Source organism: Chionomys nivalis, chromosome 1 (assembly GCF_950005125.1).
Source record: "Chionomys nivalis chromosome 1, mChiNiv1.1, whole genome shotgun sequence".
NCBI lineage: Eukaryota > Metazoa > Chordata > Mammalia > Rodentia > Cricetidae > Chionomys > Chionomys nivalis.
Genome location: NC_080086.1, coordinates 30,763,490 through 30,779,994, shown reverse-complemented (window position 1 = coordinate 30,779,994; position 16,505 = coordinate 30,763,490). Strand labels below are relative to the sequence as shown.

The window sequence follows — 16,505 nt, the reverse complement described above, 5'->3', positions numbered from 1 at the left end:
TTCCAGATCTTTCCTATGAAAGAGACCAAGTACATGACAAAATGTTTAACATTTAATAATGCTCAACGGCCTATACATGGGTGTGTACTATCATGTCACCTACCTTTTGCAGTTTATATAAAATCAACTTTACTTTTTTGAGAGGGTCTCTCCCTGGCTGTCCTGGAACTAATTCACAGACATCTACCTGGTTCTGCCTTCTTGTGCTGGGATGCCCAACTAAAATCAGTTTTTGCACATCTGTGTTCCTAGCTCATTAGTCCACTTCCACCCTGAGTACCTTTTAAACATTTTTCCTGATAAACTCTCTCTATTTCTATCACTGAGAAGAAAAGAAAACTTTACTTATCAGATACATTTGTAATCTCAAAATGGGGTGGGGTGGGGTAAGAATTCTGGAATTTAAAGACAGCCTGATCTACATAGTGAGTTTAAGGCCAACCTGGGATAGATGTTGAAACTGGTCTCAACAATCTCAAAAGTGGCCAGGCATGGTGGCACACTTCTTTAATCCCAGCACTCGGGTGGCAGAGGCAGGCCGATCTCTGTGAGTTCAAGGCCAACTTGGTCTACATAGAGAGTTCCAGATGAGACAGAACTATGAAGACAGACCCTGGCGGCAGGGGAAGACTCAAAAAATGGAACTGGAGAGATGGGAAAGTGGATAAAGGTATTTGCCACTAGGCATGACAGCCTGAATCCAATCCCCCGAACCTCTGACTTCCACACATGGTACACTCACATACCTTTACACAGACACACAAAAATAAATAGTTTTTAAAATAATCTAAAAAGCAAAAATGAAACAAATGAAAGGCTTCATTGAGGTAAGCCTTGCATACAACAAAATATACCTCTCTGTGAGTCAGTAACTCTCCTCCCAAGTCTGGCTGCAGGTAGTCGCTGTTATTTTTTTTGGTCATCATTCCAGCACTTGGGAGACTGAGGTAGTAGGAGTACCAAGAGTTCCTAGCCAACCTGAGCTACAGAATAAGACCCTTCATTAAAAAAAAAACTATCAACTTTTATTACTGTTATTGTTATTAGGAAAAAACTCAAGACACGTGTTCTACACAGTGACTGCTTAATCTGCCATCCACACAAAATACTATGGGGGTGAGGGAAGCAAACACTGTGTCTGTTGTGCTGAACTCAACTATGCAGTGCAGGCTTGCTGTGAACTGCTCTTGCCTCTGCCACTAGAGTGCTAGCATTGTGGGTGCGGTCCACTGTGCCTAGCTATTGCTGGGCTAAAATTTAAAATCCATAATACCAAGAGGTCTCTTCACCTGGAAGTAGCTTGATAAAAATGTACAACTAAACCAGAATCTGGACACAGGTTTGGTTTTGTTTTGTAGAGGAGTTAGATGTTGGGGGGTTACTTTTTTATGTGGGGTTTCAGATTTGGATTTTTTGTCTGTACACTGGAGTCAGGGATCAAGATCTTGCCATATCGTCTAGGCTGACCTTAAATTCATAAATGACAATCCTTTTGCTTCAGCTTCCCCAGTGCTGGAATACAGGCATCACCTCCCAGCCAGGTGAAAATCTAGGTTTGTAGGATAATTTGATGAGAATTCTAAAAGTTTTTGTTCGTGTGCCATGTGTTCTGGCGAGGGGTTGATTTGCAGAAGTAGAAACCGAGAACTGGCGGGCATTTGCTGAGAGAAAACAGAACTGATCTGGAACTGAGGTCAAAAGAATGACTAAGTGATCTCTCTGTGCTGAGCTGAGGGGCAGAGCGGTCCCCATAGCCAATTCTCGGATTACTTTTGCTTTGCTATTGGCTTAGATAAGAAGCAAAAGCAAAAAGATACAATTTCTTCTGAACAAAGTAAGACAATCAGAAGTCAATCCTTCCTGAACTCTATTTAATAAGGTCATGTATCAAGGCTATGGGGTGACTTAGTGGGACCGCTTGCCCAAGGCCATAGGTTCTATCTCCAGCACTGCAAAATAGTAGTTCATATGGACTCCACCCACCTAGCCTTCTTGCTAGGACTTTTGCTGGCACCTGAAAGCTTTCCCAGGACTTGGTCCTTTTTCTAGCTAATCTCTGTAATGGCTTAAACTTCTTTCCTTCAGGGAGCCTGGTCTCAAGAATTCTGGTTTGGGGCTGGGAGTGGAACACCATGGAATAGCACTTGCTTAGATGCATACAGTCTTGGGTTCAAGTCCAAGATTACACAGACATGCAGGGGAGGGAGGTTGACAAACCTGTTTTTTATAGTTCCACACACACCATCATGTCAGAGACACATTTGTGCAAAGACAAATGCCAAGTCCAACAGTGAACCCACCCTTCCCCTCCCTGTAGATACACAGTGACACCGGGGCCTCTCGTGAGTCAGAGCTTTTCCCAGCTGGCAGGCATGGTGCCCTTAACCTCTGCCTTCATGAGGTTGCCACACTTCCCCCCACCCTCCTGCTCCCCACAACCCTTCCTGTCTGCACTCTATCCTGCTGATTGAAATGACGGCCGCACTCATGGAGAATTAAAGTAGCCCCGGCACACAGGGAGTGATCTCCAAGTGTCAGGTGTCATTGTGACGATGATGATGATGATGATGATGATGATGATGATGATGATGGCCTAGTCTCTTGGCTGGCTCATGCAGCGTGCCATACACAGTGGATAGAGGACTGGCATTACCCTCACCTTTACCTGCTCCAAGAGGAAGATAACTGATTGTTGTTGATTTTGTTTGTTTGTTTTTAGATAACATCCTGTTATGTTGTCTTGACTATGTAGTCCTGGTTCACCTCAAACTCATAAGAATCCACCTATCTCAGCTTCTCCAGTGTTAGGGTTACAGGCCTGTGCCACTGTGTCTCTTAAATTACTAGTTTCTTTTTATCCTTGTTTTGCAGATAAGAAAACTGAAGCACAAAAAAATAATTTTCCCAAGATCATGTCACTAGCAAAAAAGGAGCCGTGCCAGGAACAGTGGTACATGCCTATAATCCCAGCGTTAGTTTGACACACCATGATCTTAACCAAATCCATGGACTACCCTGCGCATCTGAGGCGGGACACTAGACTAGAGAAACAAAGATTACAGTCTCTGGACTTGGAATATGTGTGTGCAAGAGAAAGAGTCCCTTTTTATCTTCCTACAAACATATTTGTCCAGTACATAAGAAAAGATTGGGCTACAGCGCTGCAGCACAGGCTCCATCAGCAGCCAAATAAAAAACTTCACAAGATTCATTTTGTCTCAGGAGACAATTACACCCCAGTACACACCCTTGTGCCTGATGTGTGGATGCCAGGAACTGAACTCAGGTCCTCTGGAAGAGCAGTATATGCTCTTAACCACTGAGCCATCTCTCCAGCCCCAAGATGCTTTTTCTTAGTTCTTTTTCCCATACAAATCAAGAAAATAAATAGGAAGTTGGGATTATTTATTTATTTTTATTTATTTTTGAGATAGGCTCTCCTTATGTAGCCATGGCTGGCCTGGAACTCACTATGTAGGCAACTTTATAATTGCCTCAAATTTATAATGATCCCCCTGCTTCTGGCTCCTGAGTGCTGAGATTACAGGCATACACTACCAAAGCCAGCCCAGGGGCTTAGTCATTTACGTACAAAATCAATATCTGGAGATCTTATTAAGAACGTTGATTCTACCAAGCAACAGTAATGCTTGCCTTTAATCTCTGCACTCAAGAGGCAGAGGCAAGCGAATCTCAGTGAGTTCGAGGCCAACCTGGTCTACAAAGCAAGTTCCAGGACAGCCAGGGCTGTTACACAGAGAAACGCTGTCTCAAGAAAAAACAGTTGATTCCCTCTTGTTGTGAGCTGTTTGAGGTTGGCCTGTGAAAATGACTACTACTCTTGGAGACCTCTACCAAGTCATGTAAAACGAGACTTTCAAATGCTCGTGCTCACTTTAAGACTATCAGTGAAGCCGCCTAGACCATCAGGGTGCACATTCTCTGAAAGCCACGTATCTGAAAGATAACACTGTAAAGCAGTAGTGTGTACCCTTCTGGCGGGATAACGAAGGAGCTGGAAGCCAAATGATGAAACTTGGCGCAGGACTGGCGACCCAGAAAGAGTGCTGAATTCTTAGTGTACCTGCTTCAAAAGTCAGAAACTAGTGATAAGCTTGAAGACTCAGACCCAGATTCCCCGGTCATCAATATACTCATGTGGCAATGAATGTATCACCAAGCGCATGGAACTCATGTTCAGGTCGACCCATCCCAGAACTCCCCACCGCAGAGATATCTTCACTAAAAAGAACAAACCCATGTTAAGCCAGAAGAGAAAGCTGCACGGAAGAAAAAGACACCCCAGAAGAAACTAAAGAAACAAAACTTAGAGCACAAGGACAAATTCAGCATGGAATGCATGCAGATAAAAGGTTTTCTAAATGTTGATTTACAGACAGAGTGACACACACTTCGGAGACAGAGGCAGAGGCAGGCAGATCTTTGTGAATTCGTGAATTCCCCACCCCTTCCTGAGACAGGGTTTCTCTGTGTAACCCTGATTGTCCTGGAATTCACTCTGTAGACCAGGGTGGCCTCAAACTCAGAGATCCATCTGTCTCTGTCTCCTGAGGACTGGGATTAAAGGTGTACACCACCACTGCCCATCTTAGGCAGCTTTCTTTTGCAGCCCAGGGAATGGTACTGCCCACAGTGGACTGGGCTCTCAACCATCAACTAGCAATTAAGGCCGTCTCCCACAGACAGGCCAATGTGGTGTAGGCAGTTCCTCAATTGAGGCTGTCCTCTCCAAAAACTCTCGGTCAAGTCAAGTTGACAATCAGCAGAACTAGAACAGACCTAGTCTCAGAAAAGTGACACTGTTGGGGAGGTCTCTGAGGCCCTAAAACAGTATAGATATTGGCAACAGCTATTGGTTACCCAGCAGGATTAGATGGTAAAACCCCATTGCTGAAGGTAACATGTTCCTTGTCTAAATAGGAAATCAGGCTTGACCTAGTCTAGTGTCTTCTTTCCCCTGGGCTAGTCTCACAGTGCTGGAAGGTGCCATGCTGGAGAAAAATTTATCAGCCACAGTCTTACTCAGCTGTGGGTCCTGTGTATTAAATACCAACTGACCAGGCAGATCGAGGCTCCTCTCAAATAGTGGCGAGTCCGTTATGAGAGCGACCAACCACTGAGTATCCAACCCAGAACCTTAAGCGTATGAGGCAAGCATTCTACCAACTAAGTTACGTCCCCAACCCCAGGATTGAGAATTTGAGGCCAACTTGAGCTACATAACCAAATTTTGTCTCAAGTAAATAAGATCCAAACAATAAAAGTAAAATATCTCTTAGATTATTTTAATGCTTGGTGGGATGAGTGAAAGAGAAACTATTTTTAGGAATTCAGTCAAAAGTTTCAAAATTTGGGCCGCAAAATGGCTCAGCGATTGAAAGCACTAACCACACACACTTCAAGACCTGACTTTAATTCCTGAAACCCATAGGGAAAAAAGGAAAAAAGCCTAGCAGGGCAGAGTTAGCATGCACCTTTAGTCCCAGCACTCAGAGGGCTGGTGCATCTCTGTGAGTTTGAGACCAGCCTGGTCTACAGAGCAAGTTCCAGGACAGCCAGAGATGTTACACAGAAATACCCTTTCTCAAAAAGAAAACCATTAATAATAATAATAATAATAATAATAATAAATATTATTTTAAATAAACTTAGACTGAAGGTTCAGACCAATTTTAGAACTTGCTCACAGTAGAAGAAAAGAAAGGTTTACACGTACGTTGGCTGATGCTGGGGACCACTGTTTACTCGCTATAGTTATTGATCTGCTTTGCACAGATTTCCCCAGTTTATTAAAGTTTTGTAGATTAAGGAAACCATTTTAGGTGTGTGTGATGTCAGTGTGGGCATGTGCACACGCTGAGCCATCTCTGCAGCCCCTGCTTTCCCTATTGTTTTCTAAACTGCCCTGATACATGCTTCTCAAGTCCAGTATATTAGTCAGGGGTTCCCTAAAGGACCAAGACTGATAGAATGGAAATAGAAACGTGACTTACAGGATAGTGTTCGAACAGTCCCGCAATGGCTGTCTCACACTGGCGAGGCCAAGAATGCAGTAACTGTTCCGTCTATGAGGCTGGGTGTCTGGGCAGCCCCAGTCTGACCCTGAGGGCTGGAGGGTTCCTGGAGAGCTGCTGGTCTTCAGTCTGTTAGAACCCCACAGAGGCAGGCTCTAATGTCAGGGAAGGGATGCAGGAGCAGCAGGATAGACGGACTTGCCTGTAAGGGTGGGGGCAGCAGGCAAGAGCAGTTTCCTTTTTCCACGACCAGAAGGTGCCACCCAGATTTAGGGTGGGTCTTCCTGCTTCTAATACTGTGGTCTAGAAAATTGCTCAGGAGTGCCCCTGCAGTTTGGGTTTCAGTTGAGGCCAGATGCAGTCAAGATGACAATTGAGATTAGCCATCCGTCAGTCAGACCCGGGTTCAAATCAAAGGCGGTTGCTGACTCTACAGGCTTAGCAGGCACTTTATAAGAAGCATGTGCCTCCGTTAGGGACATCAGCGATCTCTAGGCATTTGCCCAGCTGCTCCCTTGGGAAGCAGCTCCCCTCTGGAGAGTGTCTCAGCCTGTGCATCATCTCTCAGCCCCAGTTTCATCTGTGATGACACTCTGGGCGTTTCAACAGCTCTGAGATTGTCCTACCTCAGCACTGTCACATGCTCAGGTACCTCTCTGAAAGACTGCGGTACATTCTTCACTGGTCTTCCTGTTATTACTATCTCCATCATTCATATGTGTTCTACATTCAAATGTATTGTTGCCAATATTAACTTATTAACCTTATAAGTTCAAAAACTCTTAAGCTGAACTCCAAGGCCCTCCACAATCTGTCCCTAATATGTGTTTCCAAAAATTTACTTTGTTTACTCTATGTACCCACTATTATCTTCCAGTGAAACTGACTTCCTACCAGTTATGATGGGGAGAAGTTGGGGCCCTTTATATTCTGTGTTGTAAGAGCACATTCTTTGTTTCACTTTGTAGGAAGGATTCTGACTGTACACATTGGTAGTAATCCAACATGTACACTCTGCTAATGGTTTGTTTGTTTGCTTCAAGTTAACCTTCAAACTGGATGTCCTCCAAATAGAGACTCAGGGAGAATGCAAAACCGGGTGGCCATAGTATGTTCAACCCCCTGAAACCTCAGAGTCAAGACAAACTGCCTGGCCAGGGGGAAAGAGGGAATAACTTTGGATTGATTTATCACCTCTTTTCTGATTCCCTGTAAATATGCTAACAGGGACGGTTGGGGAAGGCAGATTTCCCTCCCAGATTACCAGCTCTCTGAATAAAGTACAGTTTAAAGATCAATTCCTGGTTTTTATTTGTCAACAGGCAACACAGACTGAATTCCGATTTAATCCCCAGGACATGCCATTCATTTCCTTCTTACCCATTCTCTACTATTCATGCCTTGGAAACCCAGCCAATAGCCCACACTTCTAATTCTAGAACCCTAAAGACTGAAGCAAGAGGGTCCCCAGGAGTCTGAGGCCAACCTAGGCTTGGTGATGATGTCCAGGTTAGCCAAGGCTACAAGAGGCCCAGAAAGAAAGGGATGGAGGGGAGAGGAAAATAACGGATGAATTGGGGTTGGTCGATCAGTACCATCTAGACCAAGCATAGTAACCCACACCTGTAATCCTAGCACTCAGGTAGAAGCAGGAGGATCAGAAATTCAAGGCCATCCTTGACTACACAGTGAGCTCAAGGCAGTAAAGATTTGGGCTGGGAAATGGCTTAGCAGGTAGGAGCACTTGCTGCACAAATCCCCAGAACCCATGAAAAAAAACAAACATGGTTTCCTGTACCCCTGTAACACCAATGCTGTGGAGGGTGGGAACAGGAGGATGGATGAAGCTTGCTGGCCTCCCGTGTAGCTCCAGGTTCAGTGAGAGATTCCTCAAGGAATTAAGAGGGAAAGTGGCAGAGAAGGACACCTGGCATCCTCTGGCCTCCATGCACAAGCCCAGGCCGGCACACCCACACGTGTGCACACACACATAAACACACACATCTAAAATATATTATTTTTAATTTAGAAATCTCTACTACCTTTGTTTGTACAAATGAACAAACTGATTCTAAAACCCATGAAAAACAATAGGAGTAGCCAAAACAATCCTGAGAAAGTGGGACAGTCAGAGGGCTCGTGTTTCCCAATTCTAAAGTAACAAAGAAACTTGATCCCTAGCAAGACACAAGCAGCATGGTTGGTGCTCACACCTGTGATCCCAGCACTCAGGGATCTGAAGTTCAAGGTCATGTTTGGGTTTATAGGGAGTTTGAGAACAAAACCAACAAAAAAAAAAAAAGCAAGAAACAAGAACAGTTAAGAAGGGGGACTCTCTGAATCTGAGGCCAGCCTGGTCTACATATCAAGTTCCAGGCTGGCCAAACCAAAAAATAGAAATAAAAATGAGCCAAGCTGTGGTAGCACATGCCTTTTAGCACTCAGAAGGCAGAGGCAGGGGGATCCCTGTGAGTTCAAGGCCTGCCTGGTGTATAGAAGCTCCAACACACACGTGCCGAGGTCTTAACCCCATCCTGCCTTCAGGAAGGAAGAGGCCCACTGTCACTGCCGGGTTGAGCTTTGGTAACCAGGGAAAGCTTATGATTTTCAGCAGAAGGAAGAAGTCACAGTGAAGGTCTGTGGTCTGTGGATAGCAGCACCTGAGCAACTGCTTGTGACACACAACCCGTTACAACTTATCTGAGGGAAGATGAAAATAAAAGCCTACTGTGTGAAGGATCCTAGTGGTAGCCCATTACTTCAGAAGTCTGCCTCTTTCTCTTCTTCTTCTCCAGTCAGAAGGAATACAATTGACATAAAAAGTGTCCCTAGACAAGAACCAAACCATACAGGAATTCTTCCTTAGCTAGGTTTCTGTTTTGTTTTGTTTTATTGATTTTATCTTATGTGCATTTGTGTTCGCCTGCATGTATGTATGGAGTGCCCGAGGAAGCCAGAAAAGGACATTGGATTCTTTGGAACTGGGACTACAGATGGTTGCTGGCCACCACTTTGGTGCTAGGAACAAAACCTGGGAGCTCTGGAAGAATAGCCATTGCAGGCTCTTAATTACGGAGCTGTCTCTTTGCCTTAGGCAACTAGCTTTTGAGACAAGGTATCACTTATGTAACCCTGGCTGGCTGGGGATTCACTTTGTAGCCCTGACTGGCCTTGATCTCATTAGCAATCCACCTACCTCTACCTCTGTTTCCAGAGTGTTGGGCTTCAGTGCGGGAGACCACACCCAGTTAAGGTAGTCATCTTCTCCCCCCCCCCTTCTGTTTTCCAAGACAGAGTTTCTCTGTGTAGCCCTGACTATCCTGAAAGTCTCTCTGTAGACAAGGTTGACCCAGAACTCAGAGATCCACCTGCCTCTACCACTCGAGTGCTGGAATTAAAGGCATGACACAACCACCATCTGGCATTTCTTTAATTTTTAAATGTTTTCCCTGTGGTGATATTTCGTCAGCGCTCTAACAAATAAAGCTTTATTTATAATTAGCTCCACCCTCTGATCTTGTTAGAGCACAAACAAAATCTCCCCATACTAGAACTTTAACCCAGAGCCTCATGCATGCTCAGTAAGCGTGCTATCAGTGATGGTTAGTGCTCCCTCGTCTAGGTCCATAGCTGCTTCCAAGTCACTTAGCTGTAATAGGGTCCATGCCAGGTCCAAAGGTTGTCGGTCTCTGGGGCTTATTCGTAGAGACTCAGTGGAGTGGCTTAGCCATGAGCCACTTTGGCTCACACCCAGGCTGTTTCAAAAGGGAGACTAAAGTAAAGGGGCTGATTTGAGCTGGGACCAGTGGGGATTGGGTCATGGCTCCAGAGAGTTTCAAAACCTGTCTTGGCTGGAGAAAGGCAAGAACAGTGTCTCTTCCAGATATCAGCTTCCCTCTGCCCCAGTTCTGCTTCAGGTCCGAAGACTAAGCCTCTCCCTGCCACCGAGATCACCAGACAGGATCCCTTTCAAAAGGTCAGAAGGCAATGAAACTCCACCCTTCTGTGCTTTAACTGGGGGTGGAAGTGGGTGAAGGTTTCTCGTGTGGTTTCTCAAGTATTGGGGTTTGGTTGGTTGGTTGGTTGGTTGATTGGCTTGAAATGGGGTCTTGCTATGTACTCCATGCTGGCCTTGAAGTCTGTACCTTCCTGTTTCAGCTACCGGAGTACTAGGAATGCAATCACCCACCATACCTGGCCTGGGCTGGTTTTCCCATCACATGATGGCGTTCCCACCTCCTCGGTCTCCAGATAGCAAGTTTCCCCTCTGGTGATCACCTTTAGATTTTTTTTTTTTAGGTAATTTGTTGTCACGGTTTGTGACACAAACCTAGACACAGAGGGAGGTGGGACCCAGTTGAGGAATTACTTCCATCAGATTGGGCCATGTCTATGGGGCATTTTCTTAAAACTTGCTAGTTGATGTAGATGAGCCAAGCCCACTGTGGCCAATACCATCCCTGGGCAAGGAGGCCTGGGCTGTAGAAGAAAGACAGCTGAGCAAGCCAGTAAACAGCATTTCTTCGCGGTCTCTGCCCCAGTTTCTGCCGCAGGTTCCTGCCTTAAAGTCCTGTCTTGGTTCTGTCATTGAGGGGCTGTAGTCTGACAGCCAAATCCTCTCCTCCCCATGTTGATTCCTCTCGGTGTTTTATCACAGCATTCGTAAGCAAACAAGGACACTATCCAGTTCTGCGAGGAGAATTTCTAACACATAGACCCTCGTGTACACCACAGAGAACTCCCTATAGCATACTTTTCTGCATTTTAAACTCACTTATGTGTGGCTTTACATGTATCTGTGTTGACAAACAAGTGCCAGGCACATTGTGGAGGTCAGAGGACCACCCTTTTTGGGGTGGGGGGACAGAGAATCTTTGTGTCACCATGGCTGTCCCCGAACTCTCTGTGTAGGCCCAGGGGCCTCTGCTGGCATTGAAAGTGTGTCCGTCCACGCTCAGCTATGGAACCACTTTGAGAGTCGGTTCTCCCTTCACATCAAGGTCATTAAGTCTTGGCAGCAAGTACCTTTACCCAATGAGCCGCTTCTTTTTTTTGAGACAGAGTCTCACTATTTAGTCCCAACTGACCTTAAACTTACAGTAATCCTCCTGCCTCAGCCTCCTAGATGCAGGCACAAGACACCATACCCAGCTTCTTAGAAAACTGCTCAACCTCTTAGAAAACTCCCCTCTATAGCCAGCGTTCTTGCTGCCATAGAAGGCAAACAGAGATAAAAGAACGGGCTTCAGAAAGTTGGGTTAGAACTGGAGGTCACAGCTGTAAATCTTGGTTTGCTTCCTGCCCTCCTTCTCTTGCTCCCTCCTCCCTTCACCCACTGCCTCCTTCTTCTCTTCCATAAGCACAGAGTCCCCAGTTTTCAGTAGCTCTCTGCCTAACACTGGCTTTAGAGCTGATTCCTCAAAGGAACATGGGAGCTGTGCTTTGGCAAGCTGCAGGCTTGTAGTCTGCCTGCAAGCTTAGTGTTTGATGCTGGCCCAGGAGCATCTTGGGTTCAAGGCCTTCTGAGAACAGAGCGAGTTCCAAACCAGCCTTTTGGAGTATCAGAAAGAAAGAAAGAAAGAAAGAAAGAAAGAAAGAAAGAAAGAAAGAAAGAAAGAAAGAAAGAAAGAAAGAACCCCAGGAACCCAGGGAGATAGGTGGCTTAGTCAGGAAAGTGTCCACTGAGTAGTAAGCACAAAGATCTGAATTCTGTTGCAGCACATGTATGATGTCATATGTGGCTGTGGTTACCTCTAACCCGGCACTGTGATGATAAAGACAGGAGGATCCCTGGAGCTTGCTGGCCAGCCAGTCTAGCTGAGCTGTGGATTCTACATTCAATGAGAGAGTCTGTCTCACAAAATAAGATCGAGAGTGATTAAGGGAAATATCTGACATCAAACTGCCTCCATGTGCACACACATACATGTGCATGGATATCCACAAACACACATATATACATGTGAACACATATATACAGCACACACACACAACCAATACCAATCCAGTCACAATGAAACTCTGCAACCCAAGGTGACCTTGAACTTGCAGCAATCCTCCTGCCTAGGTCTCCCAAGTGCTAGGATTAACATGTTTTTTGTCAACCTTGTGGGAAAGGAGGACACGGAAGGCCATCCTGCCCAGATAATCATGGATTCCTTCAACTCAGTGTCTCTTGGGTCTCCTGACCCTGCGCCTGATTTTGATGTTTTGTTTTGTTTTTGACACAGTTCTGTAGTCCTGGCTGGCCTGGCACTCATTTTGTAGCCCAGTTTGGCCTCAAACTCAAGTAATCCATCTGTTTCAGCTTTCCAAGTGCTGGAGTTACAGCCATGTACCACCATGCCAGGCATCCTGGCATTTCCCCAGACAAGGGACCAGGAGACTGGTGTTCCTGCTCCATAGATGATGGTACAGGGAAGTGATCTGGTGCTTTCCACATGGCCAGGGCTACCCTTTCCGGTACTTTGCTTCCTGCTTTTTCCATCATTCACGGGTGTGCGGGGTGCAGGGTGCAGAGAGGCTACCAGTGCATGGCAGACTGCAAATCTGGCCTATGTGAGGACTCCCATATGGAAGGCTCTCAGAAGGAAAAGGACATGTTTGGAGGCAAAGAAGTGACAGAAAATTATATTTTTCTGAATCAGTGCCAAGTGGAGTAACACAGGCCAGAAGGAGCCAAAGTGGAAAGGGGCCCAGGCATGGAACACATGGTGGTGCTGCCCGGATTGGGAGCCTTGAACAATTTATCGGGAGTGATCAAGCTCCTGTGTGATTCTCTCCGCCAGCTGTGGGAGAGAGGTGGAGAGATACCAAGCCAGAGGTTGGCCAAAGGGAGGAAGGGAGGTGCTATGGCCTGTGTAAGTCCAATGGCATGCACAGACTCACAAGACCCTGTCACTGCCCCGGGGAGGTGCAGGAGCTCTCAGAGGGTGGTTTGCCCCACTGGGGAAAAGGCAGGGGTCTGTGTTCCCAGTAACTCCCTGTGGCAAGTACCACTCTGCACAAGTTGAGGGTTATTTCCCTAATCAGGTGATCAGAAACAATATGGAATTTGTGGACGCTGGTGAATGAGTCAAGGGAAATTGGGGGTCTCCCGGGGGGGGGGTTCTTAGTCTCATTAATCAAGGGATTCAAACAAAAGCATGAGGACAATTTTATTAGCATTTAAAGGAAAAACTGCAGGGCAGGCAAACTATAAACTTCAGCTACTGCCCAGAGGAGACAGGAAGAGAGAAGGGAAAAGACCATGATGCCATCATATGAGCTGGATTGGAGCTCAGACACATGACCAACAAGAAGCCACAGTGTGGGGAGGGAGACTTTGGAGAAAGAGTAAGGAAGCCAAAAAATGCTGGGGGGGGGGCATGAAGGAAAACATGCTGAGAAAAGAGAAGGAAGAAAAAGAGGAGTTTCATTTTTCAGAATAACTCAGACTGGGCTGACTTACAACCCGGTGTCTGTGGCCCTTAAGCTTCTGCACCAGGTGCAGGGATTCTGGGAAGGGAAAGTACAGTATCTCACTAAAGGACTAATTATTCCGCCCATCTCTTTAGCATGGCTTACTGTGAACCTGCCTTCCTAGGGATGTCCCTTGCCAAAGTGATTGAACCAGCCTAGCTGGAATCTCTGCCTGGGTGGTGTTCTTTCTACTCTGGTATGGTGAGGTTTCTATGGCTGACTGAGACCAGACTGAGAAAGGATAGAGAGACGAAGGGTGGCGATGAGCCTGAGAGCTGGTTTGGGGCTGTGATGACATGTGACCACTAGAGTTTTCTCGGAAAAAAGAAATGGTGAAGCTGGGTGCAGTGGTGCACACCTGGATAGCTAGTGAGACAAAGACACAGAATCACGAGCTTCGAGCCTGCTCTAGAGTGTGCCCCTGTCTAAAAACCTTTTTTGTGCCAGAGGATTAAATTAAATGAGTGAACCCAGGTGCTGGCTTGCTTGTTTGTTTTTGTCAACTTGATACAAGCAAGAATGATTTGGAAAGACAGAATCTCAATTGAGAAAATGACCCACCAGATTAGCCTGTGGGCAAACTTATGGGGCAATTTATTAATTAATGGGTTGATTGGTCATGACTTGCTCACCCTGCTTTCTCATACAGCTCAGGACCACCTGCCCAGGGGGTGGCACACCCCTCCACTACCCACTGCACAGTGGGTACTGAGGCCTGTGTAAGCCAAATGGTATGCCCAGACTGAAGGACCAAGCCAGCAAGCAGCATTCCTCAGTGGTTTCTGCATCAGTCCTGTCTCCAAGTTTCTACCCCGACTTCCTTGAGTGATGGACTGTGACGTGGAAGTGCAAGGGAAATACACCCTTTCCTGCTCAAGCTGCTTTTGGTCACAGAGTTTTATCACCACAATAGAGACCCCAGCTAAGACAGCCCACCCAGCACAGTGGCAGCCCCTATATGAAGTCCCAGCAGCTCCAGAAGGTGAGGCAGGAGAAGCTCTATCCCTTGAACCCAGGAACTGGAGGCTGACTTGGGCAACACAGAGAGATCCATCATTACAAGTGGCCAGGGTCTGGGCCCAGTGTTTTCAGGTTCTTGGCTTCTTATTCAATGAACCGAAATAATCGCACACAGATAAGCAAAGGAGACTTTGTTCAAAGAAAAAACCCAGAGCAGACTTAAAAGATATGAGAAGCTCAGGGTGAAAATGGCCCCAAGAGAGAAGGCACTCAAGGGTCCTGGCACTGTTTGAAGCTTCCTTTTATGGGGTTCAAAAGGAGGAGGAGTTTGATTGCTAAGGGGCAGAATGTGAGCATTTCTGTGCTTTTATTAACAGAATTGGATTATGTAAGCCTTCCTGCTCACAGCACATGTCCTTTCCCATGAACCATCTGATTTCAATCGTGTGCACACCCAATTAGGATAGGCAAAAGAACAGATAGAGATTTCTTCCTAAAGGTTCCTAAGAAGGAAACCAACAAAGAAAAAGACATAGTTTGCTTTATTAAACATGTGCCCCAAACCAGCATAGGCTGAACTGGCCCACTGCCCCATAACCGTGCCGCAGGATTGTTTGAATAGAAACAGGTACTACTAGGGGATCGCTAAAGAGAACAACTTATCCCATTGTTTAAAACGTGTATGTACAGCTTGATGCAAGTATAGGTCCTCACAGGTCACCAGGGATATTGTTCAGAGTAGGGGTTTGTACCTAGGATATACAGGCGAGGGTCTCAGGCTGCAAAAACACATTCTAAGCCAAGAAGAGTCCTGGCTTCCTTGCCTAACCATGTCTTAAACAAGCCAAGCCAGATAACATTTCAAGTAAGGCAAGATATAAGGGCAATATTTTAGAGAAAGTGGGTTGGTTTTGCTGTTGTTATTTTGTCTTTTTTTTTTTTTAAACAGAATAGAAAGACAGGAAAATTATAGGGACATGGGAAAGAGAAGGTGTCTCTCACCCAATTGTCCAGTTAAAGATTTTTTTTAAACTTGTTTTTATTTTATGTGCAATGGTGTTTTGCCTACCGGAGTTACAGAAAGTTGTGAACTGCTATGTGGATGCTGGGAATTGAACCCGGGTTCTCCTGAAGAACAGCCAGTGCTCCTAACCTCTGAGACATCTCTCCAGCTCCCAATTAAAGACTCTTACCAGCTGAGAAGCTATAGTAACACTCTCTGTAAAAACAGCCAACAAAGCATTAATATGCCTTCCACTTAGAGCAGCCATTCTCAACCTGGGGGTCACGACCCCTTTGCAGTCGCATATCTGCTATAAACACATTCTGATCATAACTAGCAAAGCTACAACTATGAAGGAGCCATGAAATGACTTTATGATTGGGGATCACAGCATAAAAGCTGCATTAAGGGGTCACAGCATTAAGAAGGTTGAGAAGCACCAGCGTTAGGCTATTTTATGGCGGTTTGTAACCTTGAGTACTGTCTCACTGTTTCCTCAGACACCACCGAAAACAAAGCTGCTACCTTTACCTCCAGTGAGGATGTCATCCCTCCCTCCCTCCCCACTCTGTCCCTCCCTTCCCTTCCCTCCCTCCCTATGACTTGGACTTTTATTCTGCCAAGTGCCCCTCAGGACCCTTCCAATAGTCTCCTTTAGGTTTCTTAGCTACCTACTCTGGAGATATTAATACAACAACGTGAAAACTCACCCAAATCCTGTCAAGAGTTGTGGATCTGCGTCCAAGGGCACCTGCTGAGGTCCCCAGAAGCTTGTGTCACCGGGCAAAGACTTGCACCGGGGACGTATGATAAAGAAATAGAAAAGTCTGCCAAGAAAGAGAAGGCCACTCCTGAGGATGGGAGGGGCCTAGTGAGCCTGGAAGAGGCACGTGCTGAAAGCGTGGAGCCAAAGTCTCATGACAATTTACATAGCACTGGCCTCTCTTCCATTCCAGCCTCGGTTTTTCTCACAACTGCTGTTTGTTACCCTGGTAGGGAAGGGTTTCCAGGCTTTTTGGTCAACTGGCTTCCTTCACGCGTTTTTT

General features: G+C 46.0%; 1 protein-coding gene across 1 annotated transcript in view; it reads right to left on the bottom strand.

The window, feature by feature from the left end:
• Adipor2 (adiponectin receptor 2) overlaps positions 1 to 16,281 on the bottom strand; it is a 63,012-nt gene extending 46,731 nt beyond the window's left edge. Inside the window, exon 1 of the mRNA XM_057779492.1 lies at positions 16,170 to 16,281. The gene's annotated coding sequence lies outside the window, so the exon portion shown is untranslated. The remainder of the gene's footprint in view (positions 1 to 16,169) is intronic.
• Between the last annotated feature and the right edge of the window lie 224 nt (positions 16,282 to 16,505).